The following is a 21,804-nucleotide window of genomic DNA, read 5'->3' on the forward strand; positions in this document are numbered from 1 at the left end:
AGGAGATTAAAGCGTTATTATATGATGACTTGTAATGATAGTTGGAATATACGAAAGTAAAATTACATATTGTAATAGGTACCTTTTGCGATGTTTCTCGGATAATATTTTATTAGCGAGTAATTTAAGTATAAGTACTAAAACAAATGAACAGCTCAAAATCTTTTCTACACTTGCTCTATGATCAAGTTTGAGTGAAAAAAAAACTATAATAGGTACCTACAATACGCGTAATATATTTTTAGCGTGTTTTCTTGTAGACATATATAATTTATAACATTAATGTTATATAAACGTCAAATCAAACTATAAGTTTTAAGAAGTGTGAGTAGTAGAAAATCATCTTTTTTTGGGAAAAATACCAGACAATATTCTTAATTTGTCAGAATATAAATTTAAAGCTCATGTGAAGTTTACTTTATGTAAAAAGCTTTATTATTCATAAGATTAATGATTACTTACCTAAATGATAAAAAATTAATAATAAATGTGTTCCTCTAATTATTAAATAAGTTATAATGTATACCTACATTGATTTAAAACATGTGTCGCTGTTGCAGTTTCTTGTCATTACTTCGCCTCAGCCATAACACCTTGCGAAATGATGTAGATTTATAAATATTAAATTGACCTTCAACAAGTTTACCCATGATAATTACGTTGAACAAATGATTCTGATTTCTGATTTTTGAGTCGTTTACGAAATATCGAACACCAATCACCTTAATCCCCGAAAGCAAAATTTGTCCTAAAAAAATCGACACTTTTTTATACTAGGTGGGTGAATATCAAAATGTACCAAGTTTAGTGGCGAACTTTCATATTATTTTTTCGTGAAAATTTAGGTTCCGACATGAAAAAGGATCCAAAAGGATCCTGGGTTCCGACATGAAAAAGGATCCGAAAGGATGTCGGAACCCAATTTTTCACGAAAAAATAATATGAAAGTTCGCCACCAAACTTGACATTTTGATATTCACCCAGGTATGTTTAAAAACTAAATAAGTATTTAACAAACGAGTAATAACTAATCAGATATCATGTTAGACCATTCGCTCTACTCTATACTCCATAACAAGTGGACTGGAAGTAGCGATAAGGAGCTTTACGCTATAAAAGTGGCGCAAAGTAACTCCCGACCAGAGCGCAAATTGGAGTCGCTTGCTTACTCTCTCTTAGGTACATAATACGAGAGTAAACGAGAAAAAAAGCGCTCGAAAATGGCAATAGATTATTCGACTGGGTAAAGATAAATTATCAAATGCTAATCTAGAAATAAAAGCCAGTCTAAGATGATCAAAAATCGATCTCATTTTACTCTTCGACTTATTTTCGAATTTTATTTATGGATTATTATCAATGAGACCATTGTTATTTGTGATATCAACGAGGGACTCTCCTGCCTACATTCTCCAAAAACCTATTGATAATTAATTACCTATTTTCTCATTGCTCGGGTACATTCTCTCTCTCTCTTTATTTAAGAGCTGCGCTCTTGTCGGTGGAGTAATCGCCATTCCTCTCTTCTCCCCGCCAAAACCTTCACCTCCTGATACGACTCGACCTGCACCTTCTCTTTTATTTGTTTCATAAATGTTCTCCTAGGCTTACCCCTTCCTTTCTTCCCTTCAATGATGTTTGTTATAAATGAATCGTGTCGTATCAGGTGGCCAATCGTATTTCCTCTCCGGTTCTCTATAGTCTTCAATATGGTTCTCTTTTCCGGCTGCATTAATTAATGAAAAATATAATGTAATGGCAGAGACATATATAAAAAAAAATGTTACTTGATATTCGGATCAGATGTGGCATAATTATGTTGCTACCTATGTTGCTTCTCTTTATTTTGTTCAGAATAATAATGGGTGGAAGATGTGTTGTGCCTGGGTGTTATAAAGATAATAACCGCGTAAACCTAAAACAATGGACATTATTATTTTTCATAATTGCTGGTATTTACGATTTTATTGTTAATAGCACGTTTTACTTTTACACACGATATTGTAATCAGTAAATAAAAGGTTTTGGGTTACAAAGGTAATTACGGTTCACTAATGGATTTTCGTCATTAACAAGGTTTGTCGTCGTAACTATTGGTGCCATGGCACGCGATGTATGACGTCGTGTGAAACGAATCACTGCAATTTGTATAATCATACTAGGGGTCCTAGGTTCACTTCCAAAACATATCACTTTGTGGTTTACTCAGGACATTGCAAGCTGATCACCCGATAGTCCGAAAATAAGATGTTCCGTGCTACGGAATGATGATGATGATGACCTCCCAGACGTATCCGTCGACGGCGACACCCTTAGCTAGTGTTAGCCTGGGCTCTTGCGTGGGCGCGGGCGTGACTAGCAAAACCAAATTTAGTTTTGAAAGTACGCTACGGAATACACAAGACACAGGGACCAATATTAAGCTGTTGGTCCCGGCTACTATAGATGAACCGAACATTCTCTTCTCATTCATCTAATTATTTTTTTATTTTCTTCTTCTTCTGGTGTCAGGGTTACTATTGATCCGCCAAATGCCCCTGACATGACTCAATGACTGACCGAACGTCAATGTAAGTACTTCGGCAGACGAGCACGCGTGCGCTTGGTAACTTCCATATAACATCTCTGAGGTAGTAAATATAATAAACAACCCTCTAAATCTAAACATTATCGAGATTAAATTTCCCGGATCACAATAGGCATCCGGTTTTTCCTTTTCAATCTGATTAACGTAGCGCAACCCTTTTTTGTCTCACGCTGGGCCTGAGAGATTAAAAACTTTCTGCTTGATTACATCCGAACGATTCCTCCTACTATAACATAACATAGCATCACGCCTGTATTCTCAAAGGGGTAGGCAGAGGTGTATAATAGAATACAGTATAAAATAGAATACTCGCCAGCCATGTCTAAGTCACATGCTACACATGTGCTGGACTAGCGTAGGTGCGAGTGACGGTTATACATAGGTATGTCTGTCTTCTCTTCTGTATCGTGTGGGTTGTGAGGTGGATTACCAACCCCATCAACCCCGGTATGTCTATGATATATATTTTTTTTAAAACCTGACATTTCATAATAATAACGCCATCAGAGTATTGTTGCGGCTGTCCAGTTTTTGTAGCGCCTCAGCCATGTTTGCTCGCACTCATGCTTTTTTTGACGTGACTTATAGTAGATTTGCCGCAAACAGCATTAACTACTTGGCCTAAAACGCATCAGTGCGTCACACTGCGTCAACTGTATTTTTTTTTAATTATTTTAATTTCTATACTTTTGCAATACCACTTGATATTAACTCAGAATAATGAGCTGAATCATCCCCCTCAGTAATCATTACGGTGTCAGTAGTAACATCCATACGTACTTGTACGATGTGTAAAAACGAATACTAAAGTATTTGTTTACTAATAATATAGGGGACTATTCAGACCATGATTCTAAGTTGATAACGAGTGGAATTTCCCATCGGAAGAGTAAAAGAAACACAAAAATAATAACAGATTTTACGATGCACTGATGCGTTTTAGGCTAAGTAAACAAGTAACAAGTGGAATTTCTTGTCGGAAAATTCATGATAGGTTTAGTGTTCTTTTTGAATTATTTTCAGTTCCATACTTTTGCGACGGAAAATTCCACGTGATATCAACTCAGAATCATGAACTGAATCACCCTTCAAAGTTTTCGTTACCATGTGACTAACACCCTGTATACCCTTCGCATGATGAACTAGGTACCCACGCTTCTCCGAGCTTTTTATTATGTTGATTTTATCTCAACGTTTGATGAATTTTATCTTTTCTTTCGTTTCCAAACAATATTTCTTAGCTACAAATTGAATAGAGATCTCCAACAAAACGGTACCTGTCGGGTTTTCCTATAACTTTGCGCAGGTGCTCGTTACCAAGACTATGAGTGGCATTAGCTGCTTGTAAAGGCACCAATTAGACCGGCTTATTGCTAAGAGGCTTTGCCCACGAGCATCGTTTGACGCACGTCATTACAACTCCTGACAGCTGAGCACTATGCTGCTCCTGGTACTCCACTTCAAAGATCGCCCATTATAACGATTTAAAAAATAATAATAAAAGAAATAAAACTTTATTTCGGACTTTTGTACATCCATAATGGTTAGTAAGGGACTTATTACTGTGTTAGTAAGCACATATTAAATTAACACGACAAAACCTAGTCCTAGTGTAGATTTAATGTAAAATTAAAACTTTATTTTAATTTTATTAAATTGGATATAAAAACAACAAATAAAATATATGGGTTTATATGTGTCGTTTCTTGACAAAAAAAATGTGTTTTATTTCCCTATGTCTCAAACTAAATTTATACCGAACAAATGGGAAAACCCCACTCTCCTATTATATGTATCTGCGACTTAGCTACTTAAATAATGAGTTCCTTCTTTATAATTAAACAAGAAGGACATTTCTACTCTCCTACAAAATAATATTTAACATAATATATATTATTTTTGTAACAATAATTAATTAGGTATTTAATTTTATGTTACTTGGCGTGACTTTACTATAATGAACATTATAATAAGTCCAAATTTTTTTAAATGTAATTTTATTTAATGTAATGTTGTAAAATGCACCTCTGTAAAATCGAAAAGCTATGGAATTATGTAATTATTGTTATGGAATTCTAAAATAAACAATTTTTATTTTATTATTTATATCAAATATCATCAAAATCGGTTTAGCGCTTTAAGAGTGAAAGGATAACAAACAGATTTATTATTTAGCCTCCTTCTTCTATCGTGTGGGTTGTGAGGTGGAGTACCAACCTCATCAACCCTGGGGTCAGGGTTACTATTGAGCCGCCAAAGGCCCCTGATATGGCTCATGTAACGACTACTTACTTACATCAGTAAGTAATAACCGGGACCAACGGCTTAACGTGCCTTCCGAAGCACGGATCATCTTACTTTTCGGACAATCAGGTGATCAGCCTGTAATGTCCTAACCAAACTAGGCATCACAAAGTGATTTTTGTGATATGTCCCCACCGGGATTCGAACCTGGGACCTCCGGATCGTGAGCCCAACGCTCAACCACTGGACCACGGAGGCCGTTATAATTTATTACCTACTATGGTTTATTTATCATACTATATCCACTCTAATATTATAAATTGTCGTTGTTTTATAGTTAAGACATCTTTTTAGTGAGCTTAAACTTTTAAAAACTAGAGAGACAAACGACTTAACTTTAAACGCATAATGATAGTGTGGATAAGTGTCTAAGAAAAGGGGGTAGGGGTGGAAGGATCGGCTTAGCTGTCGGCTGTCGAAGTTTGCGCCGGAGTAATGAAGACTTATGAGTCCACTGTCTCTGAGTTGTCATCCCGTGATTAGGGGATTCGCCCTCGTTATGGGCTAATTCCATCATGTGGACTGACGGTTTCCTGACGCGACACTTTTATAATGAGTTTCGTTTTTCCAATTATGATTGGAGTGGGCACTTTTCTGACTAGTTACGGAGAGCTATGTTTTTTCCCTGCGATGCTGGATGAGAGCGAATAAAAAACGTACAGCGCGTTCAGCTTATTTATCCAGGCATGTCGTCGAAACCAACATAGGTATTATGTTCTTTCTAACATTTTTTTATATAGTAAGTTTTAAAAATGTATTATTTATACATTAAATTGAATTACAATTAATTAAAACATTTTAAATTATTGCACAAACAATGCAGGTCGGTCTAAAATACTGCCCTCTCTCGTAACTGGTTCAAAATTGCCCATTATTATTTCTAACATGATGAACAGTTTGACCAATGAGCTGATCACAATGGTGCATCATGGTTTATCTAGAAATAATTCGTATCTTAACCTCGTAACGCCCGGATTTCCAGACACAATAGTTAAACAATGGGATTTGGATTTTAAAAGGCATCTGGGCCTTACGACCATAAGTTGCTTAGTAAAACTAATGGGAAAAGCGAAGTCTTACTATTCAGTAAGTCTGTGGGGAACGAAATTCCCAATAGTTCAACTGGTAAGACTACTGCGAATAGGGGGCTGCAAATTGTCTTCTAATTCTTAAAAAAACGAAATAATTAAGTATTTTGTATGTGTTTATTCTTCTTCTTCTATAGTGTGGGTTGTGAGGTGGACTACCAACTGGTGGACTGTCAGGGTTACTATTCAGCCGCCAAAGGCCCCTGACATGGCTCATGGTAACGACTACTTATTTACATCAGTAAGTAGTAACCGGGACCAACGACTTAACGTGCCTTCCGAACCACGGATCATCTTACTTTCGGACAATCTGGTGATCAGCCAGTAATGTCCTAACCAAACTAGGGACCATAAAGTAATTTGTTGTGTGTTTATTTAAGTTGTAGTTTAATGATGCTAGAAGCAGGTTTGTGCTTCAAAGTAAGTAAGTAAAATCTTTATTTCCTCTACAAAAAAAAACACATGGATAAATAATTTCATACAAAAATACAATATTTGTAGAGGCTGGAGCCTAAACTAGGATACCCTGTGTTTTAGGACTCCAGGCCTCCACCTCCAGAAAGTCATGGTCAAGAAAAATAACAAAATATAAAATTTAATTTTGAAAATTGTAATTTTAAATAATATTAAGGAGCTAACTTTTACACGTCTGAACTGCTCAGAATCCGGAGGAGAAGCAAAGTGCTGTGTAGGTGAGATTTGAGAGCTGTGTAAACATGCATAAGCTGACTATTACGTCCCAACCTTGGTGTACTTAAAGACTAATTTGTTGTTGAAATTTAAGTAGACTACCCGTCAGAGGTTACCGATTGTTATTTTAATTAGGTACACGTCTTATTCGTTCCGACACAGACACTTTCTGATACAAGTAGGTAACGTACATTCTGATTGAAATTTACTTGTAGCTCTTGTACGGTACTAGGTGCACCGAACTTGTATATTTATTGGATTATAGCACTGTTGTGGGTCCACTAATGCACTACTTCAATGACACGCACTGGTTACTGTTAATTATTAATTTATTATAATTAAATTGAGGAGCACAATGTCGTTGTTCTAAGAGTTCGTAGCAGAGAGAGAGACACAGAATTGCCATATTAAAATGTTATAAAAAAGTAAATTTGTTGGGTTGCCAACAGCTCTCTTGCAAGTAAAATGCAGTGCTTGTATGTGGGATCCATCTGCCTTTATGGAGTGGCGCTGGTAATGCGTGTATAACGTTCCGTTCCAACGAGCATGATTCATCAGGGCCCATTCACGGCGATCTCTAGATTGAGCCGCGGTTTATATAGAGATGTACTGGTTCATGTCTCGTACTTTTACCGTGTTTTTTTATGGCGAAAAAAATTTTCAAACAATCATCTTCAGACAAAGTAGAAAGAATCAGAGAATGAAGACCTAGGTGAACATACAACATAAGCTCACGACTATATCCTAATGGGGTATAGAGGTACAGTCATGAGCAATATAATGTACCCACTATAGGACTCTGTCGCACTAACATATTAGACATTTAGTGAGACTTACAGTTCAATTTGTCAAAAAAGTTAATGTGACATGGTACCAAAGTGTATACATATTAATGCTCGTGACCGTACATCCATCGCTAGATGAACTAAGTACCCACATATCACCGAGTTTTCTGTTAGACCAACACGTTTTGCGTTTTGTTTTGCCATGTTTTACTGTGGCGAGGTTTGTGTTAAGTGAACATATCGTGAACAAATTCAGGTATTACAATTCTGAGTTATTCGTCAACTCGTCCCATATGCCTACGGCCCATTTGGGACGAGTTGAAGAAAACAGAAAAAAATGACATTTTTATTGTGCAACTCGTCCCATTTATTTTCTGTGTGGAACTTTAAACCTTATCAACGTTGAGTACTGTCAGCAAGACAAGTGTTAATATAAAATGTATTCCTTTAAACTGTTGTCTTCTTAAGATTTTTTTATCAACATTGTTTTGATTATATTAATATTATAAAATTTAAAGATTTAAAGATTTTCTGCGAAAATAGTTCATTGTTTCATTTTACCGACGTATGGACAAATTTTATCAAAGGTACAAGTGAATACAATAGATACTTATGGCTTTTGGTTACTTGCCGAAAACAAACAATGGTTGTGGCGCTTGCTTTTGAAGTAAATGATGCAGGTGGCCTATGAATAGAAAAATGAGACCGCAAAATATTTTTTTGTTTTTTTTGTTGTCCAGTGATGTTTTATAGACAATAAAGTAATAAAATTACTTTGTTGATCCTTCTCTTATCTTTGCACGTGCCGCTCTTGGAGAGGGAATATTACATAGATATGATTGATTTAAAAACAGGGTTAGTATGCTTTCTACTTCCCGACAGGAAAAGTGAAGTGCTACGTTATTCAGTGCCTGTGGAACATCTTCAAAAATATTACCGTTGCTTTGAATTTGGACTCCGATCCCTTTGTGAAATCTGTGACTCTGGCTTCGAATTTTGGACTTTGATTTGAATTTGATTACTGTGTGTTTAAATGGTGTAAACTCTGTGATGAAAATCTTTTTTAACTGTTTATTGCTTTATAATTATTACTTTTGTAATTTTTTATTATTATGTTCATTCAGTGACAAATCGGTATGATTAAATAATTTTTAACAAACACATAGTTGTTTATTATTTCTATCCTTACACTTTTGCTTCTGATTGTACATTTTATCATGTCGATACTAACGTGGGCCGAGTTGCAGAATGAAATTTTTGTTTATTTTGATTTTCTGCAACTCGTCCCAAATGGGCCGTAGGCATATGGGACGAGTTGACGAATAACTCACAATTCTTCTCAAGATATGACCCATTTATCACCAGAAGATGCTTGTTTACCATACAGGGACTGTCATCGATCGGCACTTTAAAAAAAAATTATACTTCAGAAAAAATAATATGCTCATAATAATTGTCCCAACACTAGCGTGTTCGACAGAGATTTAGCGGACGCGTTGTCGACGCCGCGGATTACCAAGATTTCCCGGGGGGCTCGGACCGAAAAGACACCTCGCCGCATCCACATTATTGCTTTCCCATACCTCGTCGCATCCACATTATTGCTTTCCCGTACCTCGTCACATCCATATTATTGCTTTCCCTATGCCGTGATAATTCTTCCGTAATTATTTTCCGATCACATGAGCTTATACTAATTGAATTTATTGAATATAATTATATTTAGTCGATAGGAAAATATTTATATTTGAAAATATTTACATAGATATACTACTAAAAGGAACAGTGAGTAATTTTATTTTTACAGTGAGGCTGTCTGTTGGTTGATGTTTATCAAAACAAATAAATAGCCTGTATACGTCCCACTGCTGGTCAGCTGGTCACAGGCTTTCTCTTAAAAGAAAGGAAAACATGAAACAGTAGGAAGAGGGCCCTGTGCTGGGAGGTTTTCTGGCCACGTCTTTCCCTCAGCGATACAGCTTCCGATGTGGTTTTACAGCTAGTTACATAATATGTAATTTAATTTTTGCGTTCAAAACGCGCTAACTATATAAGCCAGTTTTAAAGAGTAAATATTTTTGAATTTTGAACCCACCGGAGGCGGTACGGAGCAACGTCCACCACGCTGTTCCATGTTTAATGAAATATTGCTGGCTGAATATACGAATGTTTATGATGAAAATAAAAACATTGTTGTCCACCCTTCGACTACGACAATGCGTCAGGAGGCGACTTCCGGCGGAAGTGGCGTAACGAGCCCGTTGTTCCGCCCCCGCGCACGCGTCCGCTGCCGCGCCATCTAGCGGCCATCCCCAGACCCCCCGGAGTTTATTTCCAGCTGTATTCATTCGATCTCAATACCTCCGTGATGAATACCCGCTCGTATTAACAATTTGTCCTCCGGCTGTTATGGATGCTGATACTCGTCAAAGTTACAAAAGTAATAACTCTTAATAAAGCCGACTTTGAAAGACATTTTTTATAAGGGGTGCTTGATTAAGGTTTCATTGAAAAGTTTTCGATCGTAATGAAGAAATGTGTTTAATGTCGCGTTTAATTAATGTGATTTGTTTAATAAATAAATTTGATACGTATTCGATTTTTTTTTATTAGGCACCGATGGCCTGTTACGATAATAACCAACAAGGGATACTAATAATACTTACTATTATTATTAACTATTTGACTATAGTCTAGTTATAAACCATCAAGGCTTCTATATTATTATTACCACAGACAGAAAAACCTAAAATCCTGGAACTCTAATAAATTATAGGGTAGTCATAATTTATTAGAGTTCCAGGATTATCAGGCATAAAGATTAAATGTTACTTTGATTATCAAAGCTTTTTTTGACGTAACTTATTGTGGATTTGCCGCAGATGACATTTACTTGGCCGGACAAATAGGGAGCGCTGAGAGCTCCTACCCGGTACAAAATTAAGACAACAGGCCTGAGAGTGCCCAGTTGGGCGCGAAGCTCGGCTCAGGGCGTCGTTTGCGAGGATTAGTTTTGAAATAATTAATCGACACTAGTGGGTTGATAGCGATAAGCGCTGAATGAGGGAACACGTCGACCGCCGGCGTGGTCGGTATCAGGGTCCTGAAGTGTTTATACCCCGATACCAACCATACAGCGACAATAATGTCGCGAGCTGATTGGCCACCTCTATGATTAGAGATTTTTTTTATTATTATTATAAACAATTGCAAAGTACATTATGATAATGCAAGTTTAGTAGAGTACATGACAAACTTAAAAAGTTTTACCGTGCACGGCAGATCCGTCGATTATAATAGGTAACAGATTAACAAATTATAACAATAACAAGATGAGGTACACATAGATATGGTCGAACACGTATAAATCTAAATCGCACCGATCGTTCTTGCAGATGTGCAGTGTGCAGTCGTTTTTGTGTAAGTACCTACATAATTATCAAAGCTAAAAGCAAAGTTAAGATGTGGTATCACCGAAGTAACAAATTAGAAGTCCCTCATTAAAAGTGACGAACCATTAAGGGGAGGCGACAATGGGATAACGTTACTGTCGTAATTATAATTACTGCGACTCAATTTTCCATCTGAGCCCGGCTAGATCGTACTTTTTTAGTTCTTTTTATAAATTGTTGATAATAAGCTATGCAACTACCGTAGACTGCATGAACGATCTAAAAATCGGACGAAAAGTTAGTGCACAAATAGAGATGCGTGCTCTAATTCTCCGTAATGTGCGATCTGTCTCATCATCATCATCATCAGCCGTACGACGCCCACTGCTGGGCATAGGCCTCCCCCAAGGATCTCCACGACGATCGGTCCTGCGCTGCCCGCATCCAGCGGTTCGGCGGCGGGGATCTGTCTGTCAACTGTCAACACTAGATAGTTCAATTAATGATTTATATACACCTCAAAGCTCACGCATTAATACACCGTTTCTTTTATCTTCTATCGTGTGGGTTGTGAGGTTGATTACCTCATCACCCTGGTGTCAGGGTCATTATTCAACCACCAACGGACCCTGACACGGCTCATGTTAACGACTACCTTCTTATATCAGTAATTAGTAACCGGGACCAGCGGTTTAACGTGCCTTCCGAAGCACGGATCGTCTTATTTTCGGACGATCGGGTGATCAGCCTGTAATGTCCTAACCAAACTAGGGATCACAAAGTGATTTTTGTGATATATGTCCCCACCGGGATTTGAACCCGGGACCTCTTGATCGTGAGCCTAACGCTCAAGCACTGAACCACGAAGGCCGTTAAGGCATCACTGAACGGATGTGTCACCAGAGTGCCGACTTGTATAGTCTTGAGCAATATAATGTACCCACTTCAGGACTCTGTCGCACTAACATATTTCTTAACATATTTGTCAAAAAAGTTTATGTGACATGGTACCAAAATGATCGTGACCGTACTAAGCTTAAGATTGGCCAAAAAATACGTCCTAGCGCTTACTCCTCATCCGCATTAGGTACACTTCCTTATAAATTGTACAACTACTTAAACGCAACAAAATCCCGCAACATTCATTCTCCAAATGAATAGTAGGTAAGTACCTGCTATAATACGATATATCTAATATGCCTATTATTGTGGGCACGTCTCCATTATAACTGTTTTGTAAAAGTAAACAGCGATTCCAATAACCCCGCTAAGCCGTAGCGAACACATGCAGACGTTACGGTAGCCGTCATTATCATATTGGGGAACGATTTGAGGGTCGTGGGGTAGAGATGCCGTGAAAAGACTTCGTATTGAGACGACAAAATTAACACCAAAGCGTCGCCTTAAAGGGAAATAACCTGTATTGGGCTGGTTTTCGCTTCAGAGGTTGGAAGGTCAAACAGCTATTCACTTCTATTAAAAAAACGGGCCTGTCAAATCTTCAGGTTAAGTTAGCGGACCCTGTAAATACGCGATAACGCTAGATCGTCGCCTTAATGTGTAAAGATAGTAAGCGCCTTTTTGAAAAATCACTTTCGGTGATTTTCATCAATTATCTAAACATCAATCCTACAACTAAAATTAATCCAGGTATAAATTGCGACTTCAAATTTATACTTGGATTGAAAGTAGCGTGTCTTTTGCGAACCGAATGTGATTTTTCAAAAATGCCTTCACGATGTTTTCACTATTGTGATAATACTACTGCTCTCCCTGGCTCTCAGGTAGGGAAGTGCTCGTCGTAACCAAACAATTTAGCAATTCTCTTGAATAATATTTCATAAACAATGTTAACTTTCCAACTCTTCATAACAGATTCCCGCAACCAAACAAAATTCCCGTCACCGCCTTTTTAAAAACGCGGGAAAACGTTCCCGTTCGAAAAAGAAGAAATCAAAATAAAAACTGAAATAATATGCCAGTTCCAAATTAAAAATAATAAAGTCGTGACACAGATTCACGACTTTATTCCGTCTGTTATAATCTAATAATAATAAAATAAACATTACGAACCCTAACACTATGGCGACGATATGGTGTTGTACATTTTGTTATCTCAACTCGAAGTCTGTTTTTTTTTTCAAATTCCATTTTTATCATGCACATAACTTTTCGAAGGTACAGAGCAATAGCAATAAACAACACAAAGTTTCACAAAGCTCTCAAATTAATGAAATTCGAGGTAAAATAACAGTCTATAAATAGTTGCAAATCCCACACAACGAATTTCAACTCAACGAGAGTGAATCAAATAGCCTAGAGGCGCAACGATATTGCTGTTTGCATCGGACCAATATTTGCCCACAACCCCCCGCTACTTACTGGAGTTAAATCAATATTTAAATTATTTCAAACTTTGATTAATTCGCAGATACACTGTTTGTATTGATGTCTGTGAATACCGACATGCTAATGTCTTACAATTACTTATAGAAAACAGGTTAAAAATCTATAAAATATTTATTAGAATTACTACGTTTCGAGTTTCCCTTATTTGCAACATCCTTACCATTCGTACCTTACCTACAGTCTATTATAAAACAAAGACAATATAATTCACTACGTTTTATAATATATTGTAAAATAAGTACTTCAAATTGTATTAAGAGAAACAAAAAAATCCAGGCACAATCGCACAATCGAGACACTTTTTTTATTGCTCCAAAAAGATTTAACATCACGTTTATTTTAGTACAGGTCATAATGACATAAAATAATTTTAGCTTTAGCCATTAGCGGAAAAAGAAAAAATAGAAAAACAAAATTAAAAGGCGTTCATAAGATTTTTTCGCTTATTATGGCCAGTGCTGGCATCAGTCGTATATATATATTTATCTATAAAAAGGTTGTATATTTCTAAGAAATATCTACGTAAGCATTTTTATTGATTAGGGGCGAGCCTATTGCCATTAACCGGGCACAGATCCTGGAAACCATGTGTCAAATATATATCATTCAAACATTCGATAATGATAATTATGATTCGGCCCAGTCGTAAAACTTTCTGAAATACGTTAAAAGAGATTTTAAGTCTATAAATTATGTAATACAAACTGGATTAAAAGAAAAGAAAGGAAAACATGAAACAGTAGGACTAGGGCCCTGTGCTGGGAGGTTTTCTGGCCACGTCTTTCCCTCAGCGTTACAGATTCCGATGTGGTAGTAGTTTTACAGCTAGTTACATAATATGTAATTTAATTATGTCTGACGTTCAAAAAGCGCTAACTTTGTAAGCCAATTTTGAAAAATAAATATTTTTGAATTTTTTTTTTGAATTTTATTTTTTGCGATATGGTGCGAATGAGGGACTTTCTAGGCTACGTTCACCAAAAAAAAATATAGATGGCGTTGTACAACTTTAACGTGATAATTAAATGAATTAGGTTTTTTTTCATATATATATATATATATATATATATATATATATATATATATATATATATATACTTACTTTAACGTCGTCGTTTTAGTCATATATATATATATATAAAAAAGAAAGTAAAAATAAAGTAAAGTAAGTAGTAAAGTTGTATATATTTCTAGTTTTCTATACCTTACTTACATTTGTTTCGCAGGAACTTTTCTGTTTTATGACCTACTGTAGATTGTCCTAAACTAGCTCTCTGATCGAAGCACAGAAGTACTTAGATTTTCAGTAAGCATAGAGCAACACGGACCTCCGGAGGATTACGACTTTGTCAGTAAGTAGGTACCCAAAGCAGAAACTTCTATCTGGATAAAAGTGCTAAAGGAATCATTATTAGCTATAAAGATCCTTGTCGAGTTTTAAATGAAAATCACAGAGCGGCAACTGTGACGGGCACTTAGCATGCATACAAAATGAGTTGTTACATAAACGGCAAAGCGAATACATCTCCCGTCTAAACTGCGGCTATTAACCGGGTTTAGGGCGTGAATGTTTTATGTGTCCCGGTGTCGGCCCGCTCCCCGGGGAGGGGTACGACAAAACTCTACTAGCACTTAATTAAGGAGAAGCAACGACCAACTCAATACATTTTAATTAATATTACGCACTGATTCGCCCTCAAGAACGTCCTCTTTGTTCCGCGCAAATTGAAAATCAGGGAAACGCCTGCTCTAAATATAAACACGTATTTTCCTAACAAACTGTTAGTAACTCTAACCAACTCACTTAAGACTTCCCGGACCGAGAGAAAAGAGGAAACCATCAAAGAAAAAGGAATATTCTTTTAAGAATTTAAATAAATTTCCACTAAAGAGGGGAGTCGGCTCCCGTTACAAAAAGGAAAACGGGAACTAATAAAAATGCCAGTGTAAAAACGCGCAATTTCAAACCAGTGTCAAATGGATATAAATCCCGGATTGAAATTCAGAGCCTGCCGTCTCATACAGCGATAAAGAGGGTTAGAAATACAAAGTGGTTGGAACGTGAATAATAATTTATGAAAGTATTTAATTACGAGTAGATCTTATGACGCGTCCACCACACTAAACTCAAGGCCACCGGATATAACTTTTTGCCAAAAGCGGATGGTGTCGCGGATGGTGGTGGTGTGGATTTATGAAATGAACTATTATTTACTTAGTATGTAAATCCGAAGTTGCTGGGACGGACGCCTGCCAAAGCTTACATAATATTCGTAGGTACGTTAGCGTTGATTGCCAGAAAAGAAGATAGGGTTCTTAAATTATACAGATAGACTGTATAATAAATATATAAGGAGTACCTATATTGAAAACCTACTTGATAAAGTATCGACTAGGTAATCTTACTACCTCCGCAATGAAGCAGTAGAACTGTAGTACAATCTAAGTAAAGCGTTTGCCAAAACAGGGAATGATGGAAGAAATAAGAGGCATTTCCAGAACAATAGGGCACATTCGGCCTCTGCAAAAAATTTACTATAAGTCACGTTAAAAAAGGGGACTAGCGAATATAAATGTGTTTTTGTTACAACACGATAATTTTTAAGTAAGACGTGGCAGGGTGGTGAAGTAAAAATATTCATCAGCCACCACCCCTGCAGGAAACAATAAGGACCTTCCAAGAGCCCCTTCATTCAACTCTGTGACCAAGATTTCGGACAAATGTAAACTACTTATAATGAGAGATTTTTTGTTAGACTGGGAACGGACAATAACATAGAACGCATTAAGTGCCTTATGAATAAGAATAAGAATAAAATAAATTTATTGCCAGTAACAATTATTATCTTTCTAGGCATGCCTAAAACTCCCTCTATATATTTTTTTTACATAACATACATAGAGGAGATTTGTTTATTTGTAAAAAAGACATACATAAACATAAACAGCCTATATACGTTTCACTGCTGGGCACAAGCCTCCCCTCAAACAACCGGAGGGGGTATAGAGCATACTCCACCACGCTGCTCCAATGCGGGTTGGTGGAGGTGTTTTTACGGCTAATAGCCGAGACCAACGGCTTAACGTGCCCTCCGAAGCACGGAATCATCTTACTTTTTCGGACAATCAGGTGATTCAAGCCTGAAAAGTCCTTACCAAACAAAGGACAGTCTCACAAAGTGATTTCGACAATATCCCCATCGGGAATCGAACCCGGACCTCCAGATCGTGAGCCTAACGCTCTAACTTTTTTTGTAAAAAAGAATCCAAACTTATTTAAAACTAGGAAAAACATGGACTGTTTTAGTAAAAAGTATGAGAACTAATTATATTTGCCAAGAACTAATTTAACTCTAACCATTAATATGTATTTTGTATGTGTATTAAAATGTATAATGCCTTACCATTTACTATAAAGGAGTTACCATTGCCAATATTTGAATAACTTGAATTAAAAAAAAATCTTATTCCCCATACTTTTTATTCCGTGAATGAATATTTAAAAGTCACAACCGTTTATTTAAATTAAGGTTAATTGTTGTAATTATGTGTTTTTTCTGTATTTAAAATATCTATTGTTGTTTATTTCTTAAGACAGATTTATTAAAGATTAGACTTAAAGCACGTTCCTTTTTATAAATTATTTAATATTCGCACGCTATATGGTTGAGTGAGAGACTTTTTTGTTACAATATATATCAAAGATCTTTTGTACCACTCTAGAGCGAATAAATTTTATTTCATTTCATTTTGTCTTTTTAAACATGATGGACTATTATAATGGGCACTGGGATGATCAACTGTGACCCATACGGTTCATCATATTCATCTTAACACTTTGTATCAAGTACTTTGGCTCTGCCCACTCCATTAGGAATTATGATCTAGGTGTACCCACAAAACTAATACATAACATAAACAGCCTATTACGTCCCACTGCTGGGCACAGGCCTCCCCTCAATCAACCAGAGCGGGTATGGATCATACTCCACCACGCTGCTCCACTGCAGGTTGGTGGAGGTATTTGGGCTAGTAGCCTGGAACCAACTGCTTAGCGTGCCTTCCGAAGCGCGGAATCAACTGACTTTTTCGAACAGTCAGGCGATTCAAGCCTGCAATGTCATTGCCAAACAAAGGACAGTCTCACAAAGTGATTTCGACAATGTCCCCAACAGGAATCGAACCCGGGCCTCCAGATCGTGAGCCCAACGCTCTAACCACTAGACCACGAAGGCTGTGTACAAAAGTAGTACCTAATAAGATTTTATAACATCTGTAAATATACGAACTTATTTTGTTTTGCTTAATTTAATTCTAATATTATTAGGACCGTCTTTGAACGCCAAAGGGACATGGTCACCCGATAGAGGACGAGGAAGGAATTACAAAACGATACCATTAGCCGACAATCATCCCGTCTTAATATCGTAATAATATAACCGTAAAACTCACAAAAACATTTACCATCTACCTACAAATATGAACCGGTGAAGGAAAACATCGTAAGGAAAACCACATTCCCGAGAAATGCATTTTCGGAGGTATGTGACCTAGCCTGTATTGGGCTGGTTTCCCTTCGCGGGTTGTAAGGTCAGACATGCAGTCGCTTCTGCAAAAAACCGGACCCGTCAAATCTTCGTAAGCGGACCCTGTAGAAATGGGATAACGCAATATTAAATATTCTATTATTAGTCTATTAAAATTTGTCGAACGATCATTACGATGAACATAGCAACTTGTTATTCTTTATGTGAGGTTAGTTTGACTGCTTTAGATAATAAAACTTACTGCTACTTGTAAGACGAACGAACTGAGGAGACTGGTACCGAGACAAACCGTATTGTGGTTTAACGGTATCAGTGGTTTACCTAAATATGTAATACTTTAATGATATAAATAAATTTAAAAAAAAAATGGCGATCGTGAGTATTTTCGTAGAAATTTCATGTAGGATTTTATCCAAAAGTTATCATTTGACTAGTGCCGTGTTTATCAAAACTTACAAGTCTCCACGTTTACAGGCTACAAGTTACTCACAAGTACGCGTAAATTACATTTATCAAAGAAAGTAGATGGATTATAAATACACTTGTGAAACAAATATTGACGCTTGTAACATGTAATTTACATGTGTAGTTTTGATAAATACATTATTGTAATAAATAATGTTTTTTTTACAAGAAAATTTATTTAAATACAGGGCTTGTAAGCTTAGATAAACACGGCACAAACCGCTATCGCTATCTAGGAAACGTCGAGCCAATCCAAAAACGTAACCCTCCTTCTGGTGCGCTCGGGTAAAAACAAAGGCAATCGAAGAGTATCGGGCAGCGACGCAATATCGCTTCCCCTCTCATTACTCGTCGGCGTCAGCAAACAACGTTAAAAGGCCACTCATCTTGAAGCTTAGCGCTCATATTGCCTCCCTCACCGTTACCTATCTACCAAGGCACAACCTGTGCCGCGTTTATCAAAACTTACAAGTCTACACATTCACAAACTACAAGTTACATGTTAGAGAAAAAAAAAAGTAGAAGTAAAAAAGTACTTGTGAAATAAATATTGACGCTTGTAACGTGTAATGAACATGTGTAGTTTTGTTAAACACATTCTTGTAATAATGAAATTTTGGGGCTTGTAAATTTTGATAAACGTAGGTAGCGTTTTTGGACTTATTTAATATTGGTTAGAGAATTCCGTAGTCTCTGCTTACCCCATTGGGAATTAGGCGTGAGTTGATGTATGCATGTATGTTTGTGTATTGGCTGGTATGACAACATTTTAAGTATCAGGATTAGATACCTACATCGAATATCAGGAGTATTTGCCGGTTGTCGTGACCCTGCTCACCCTAGTAGGAATACGAGGGTTATTCTATTATGCAGGTACATTATATACTAGTACTTATACCTACCTAGTATGTAAGGAAATGTTTGAGGAAGTATGTCTCACTCGACCCTCGGCGCCGCCGACCATGGCTATTCGTCACGCGGTCATACAACCATTAATTTCTATAGAAATACACATCGGGACCTTTTACAGCACTTTCGATAACATCAAAACGACATTAGAGGTGTATTTTTCATGCCTTACTGGGACCAATAGTATTATATAAATACACCTAGAGACCTAGAGATATTTATTACAACAACTCCGACAACATCTCCGCTATACATTTTATAACACTCCTACGTCGAGATAAGTCGCGATTAGTTCACCAACTGCAAATAAGTTTGTACTTGTAAAACTATATTTTTTGGCCGTTGAAAAACTTACAAAATGACGTTTCATCAGTTTGCCGCGCATTTATGACAAAACAGGAAATTCTGGAGAATCATAGAGCACACGGGCCTTCAAACGAAAAAGAACATAATAAATAACGCTCGCTCATTACACTTGCCAATCCAATCCATCCGACCCGATGCCTAGGGTCGGAAATCGAGATCGTACAGTGTCACCAGTCACCCAGTCAATCAGCCAATGTGTCAGTGTGCTCATCGGTGGGTGGAGTTACGATTTTACCATACATTACATTTTGTACCGATCTACACGCTACACTGAGAACGATGCTACGAGACGAATTGGCAAGTGTAATAAGCGCTTATTATAAGTATTCAAAGACCATACTTGGTCTTTGTGTATATCAATTATTCGTCAATCGTGACTTATGATTCAAATAAATATCGACCATATTATATTGTTTTACTGTTATCGTTATATGTAACGTCGTATACCTACTATACGTATATGTTCAATAAATATAATTGGTCACAAACACCATAAGTGTTTGGCAATCAGAACATGGCCCAATCAAGATTCTTTCCATATTTTTTTTTTGTTTTCTGACAATCTCATAATGATCACAGTATAGTAGGTAATCAAGGTAATAATAAGATAGATTTTCCCGAACTTCGTCAGTTAAAACGTAGTAAATGTGCCGTTCCCGTAAAAAGGCACTAGTTATTATGCATAATAAAAAGAAACTTTATTACTACCCTTTTAGGCTAATACAAAGACCTTGTATAGAATAGACGGATAATATTTTAGAGTGACGATCAAACTATCACAGCTCTCTTTCTTCCCTATGGCAACAATCTCTGTGGAAAAAAGAAACAAACATAGACAAACACCGCTGTCTAGAACGTCAGTGTTTACCGTTTTGAGATGTTGTGGTAGTCAGCTGGATACCAAACCTGCCGTTAGTTTTTTGGTGTTTTGGGACATTATTTTAACTTTTTATATAAACAATCTGTGAAATAGTTATTCATTATGAACCATGGCTTGCGTAGCTATTGGTTGTGAGAGTAGAATGGGTGTTATAATGGAGAACGATCAAACAATGTCTCACCATGGGTAAGTTATCGACCACATAATACATGTTTGTGTGCAAGAAATACATTACCTGGTCTGGTTTTTGTAAAGTTTATTGAGCCCTAAACACGATGCAGACGCATATTTTCAGCAAAGCCGTCACATTTGTACAAATAATTGATTTCACATTTTACGTTAATCAGCTTTGACAGATCATGTACCCAAAGTATTATAAGTAGTGTTGTCCTTTGATATCGATAACATAATATTATGTTTGAATGTAACATCTACATGTTGCGTTATTCTATTCACGTTTAATTTATTTTTCGACCTGTTTCCGATTTGGATGAAGATTACATAAAGATATTGTATTTTCCAGATTTCCTAAATATCCTAATTTACGAAACAAGAAATTAAGAAACAATTAGATTCAGACCATGAAACGAGATAATTCTCTCTTCTGAAGGACGCCTTCTCCTTATTTAAGCCTGTGCTAATTACATTTCGATGTATCTTGCTTTCTATCGAGCAGGATACCAAACAAAAATATTACATAGAGATGCAGTACCAACAATATTCACTCACATATCTCACATAAGGTGAGTTTAAGTTTAGTTATAAGTTTATAGATAAATTTGCAGCTATTTCGTTTTTGTATTCTACATTAGCGTGGAAAAAATATTTCAATACAATACAAATATTCTCTATTGCACAAAATAATTAGTATGAATAACTATTTTGGTAATTACCTGTGATTATTCCTTCTATAAATAATTAGTATGAATAACTATTTTTGTAATTACCTGTGATTATTCCTTCTATGTGCAATGTGTAAACATGCAATGCTTGTGTATTTGTGTGCTCCACGTTAATATGTGCCATTCTTGCAGGTAAAGTTATAACGACCAGAGCCGACACTATACACTTCTAAAGAAAGTGAACAAGAGAAAATATTTTTTTTTATTACCAAAAGTCGGAATTGTTCAGTGCTTCGTAGTCATTGTATTCTAACTATATTGAATAAAAATCTTATAAAGAAGTATTTGCTTTTATTCTTTAATCGCATTGAGATAATCCCCGAAATATACTAGAAGGTCGTCTACTTCTTGTATCGAGAGCCGATTCGATTTCCGGTCAAGTCAATGAAAAACGTGTATTTAATTTTTATAAAAGGGTAGGTATGTGATTTATAGCAACCAAAGGGTGGCCGCAATGTCGTAGTAAAATGATACTATAGT

The sequence above is a fragment of the Pectinophora gossypiella genome, chromosome 7 (assembly GCF_024362695.1).
Source record: "Pectinophora gossypiella chromosome 7, ilPecGoss1.1, whole genome shotgun sequence".
Lineage (NCBI taxonomy): Eukaryota > Metazoa > Arthropoda > Insecta > Lepidoptera > Gelechiidae > Pectinophora > Pectinophora gossypiella.